Source organism: Parambassis ranga, unplaced genomic scaffold (genome assembly GCF_900634625.1).
Source record: "Parambassis ranga unplaced genomic scaffold, fParRan2.1 scaffold_21_arrow_ctg1, whole genome shotgun sequence".
In the NCBI taxonomy this organism is placed as follows: domain Eukaryota; kingdom Metazoa; phylum Chordata; class Actinopteri; family Ambassidae; genus Parambassis; species Parambassis ranga.
The window spans coordinates 9,388,401-9,389,856 of NW_021144767.1; the positions used below are offsets into that span (position 1 = coordinate 9,388,401).

The 1,456-nt window shown below is 42.7% G+C and overlaps 1 non-coding gene across 1 annotated transcript; it reads right to left on the reverse strand.

The window, feature by feature from the left end:
• Positions 1–831: 831 nt before the first annotated feature.
• On the reverse strand, positions 832–913 carry trnas-uga (transfer RNA serine (anticodon UGA)). Its single transcript has one exon. It is a non-coding gene; the product is annotated as a tRNA-Ser (tRNA).
• Positions 914–1,456: the final 543 nt, after the last annotated feature.

Here is a 1,456-nt window from a genome sequence, read left to right on the forward strand (position 1 = left end):
AAGATTAAGACTTTTCAATACTTTAAGGGCCTTCATTTTCCCACAGTTGATTCATCAACTTTTAATACTGTTTAAGACCCCGCGGACACCCTGACCTCAAATGTCACTTTGTATAACAACTTGGTGCAGTGAAACTGAAAGTGTAATGTATTTTATTGTGTCAGCCTGAAACCATTCAACCATGTGTGGTCGAACGAGACTACACTAGTGTGCATGTGCATGGAGATCCAAATCCCAAACAATCCATGAACCAATAACACACACCGCAATTCATTTTATTCACCACTAGATGTCCTACTCGAGCACTGTGTCAGAGAGTGATAAGAGAAGATAAGATAAGATAAAACAGTGGAGACTGCGACCTGAACGCAGCGCCTTGGACCGCTCGGCCATCCTGACATGAACAGCATGCTGTCCACAACAAGTTTGGAAAAGCTCAAGGATGAACACTTAATAAACAATCTGAAATCTTCACTGACACTGATGTGGACAGACTGAGAGTGTGTCTGTCTATGCTATCTCAACAAGTCTTGAGCCAGAGATGAGATTTTTCATCTGGTCACCACATGATGAATCATTCTGACTATTGTAGTACCTTGAGATCTGCCTTTCCCAGGTGTTTTGTCCTTAAGGTGAAGCAGTCTCTGCCTCAGGGTGAAACTGGGTTTGAAATGTGCTGGGACGTTTTATCCTTTGCCTCCTCATTGCACACCAGTTGCTCTCGGTCCAGCAATTTTAAAATGACAGTTTTTGGAAGTGTCAGATGGACTGTGCCAGGGTTTGGTCCTCAGACATGGAGGAGCATAAAGTGATCTTGGAGATGAAAAGAACCGTTGTTGGCAGGATTCGAACCTGCGCAGGGAAACCCCAATGGATTTCAAGTCCATCGCCTTAACCACTCGGCCACAACAACTAGGAAAAGGTAACAATGAAGAGTCTGATGACCCAGGTTGGTTCTGTCCATGAGTGCATGGTCTTGTCCAGGTTGTCCTGTCCAGTTTGGTGTTGGTGCTCCTTTACTTGTTTCCATTTCATTCGAAGGTAAATCTGCGCCGCCCAGAGTCTCCGTTTGACAGACAGCTATCACAGAAAGTTAAGTCAAAGTCAAAATTCCAGAATGAAAAGCAGAAATCTAGAACAAGTGGCAGCATTCCAGTATAGACATCAGTATTCCAGAATGATAGGCAGAATTCCCTGCTCTCACTAATTTTAATTAATTTAATTTGAATTAATTGCTGCTCTCACTGACACTTCTATCAGCAGTATTACTACACAGCTGGCTGCATGGCAGTGAATGACATGCTGATTACAACACAAGTCCACTGTGATGGTTCACTTAGACAGGCACTGAAATGTTCTTCTTTGTGGAGCCTCTTCCAAACCATGATCTGACAACTATTAAACATCCAAGACATGAACAATAAAAATCAACCTTTCATTCATGTTAGGCTGAAAA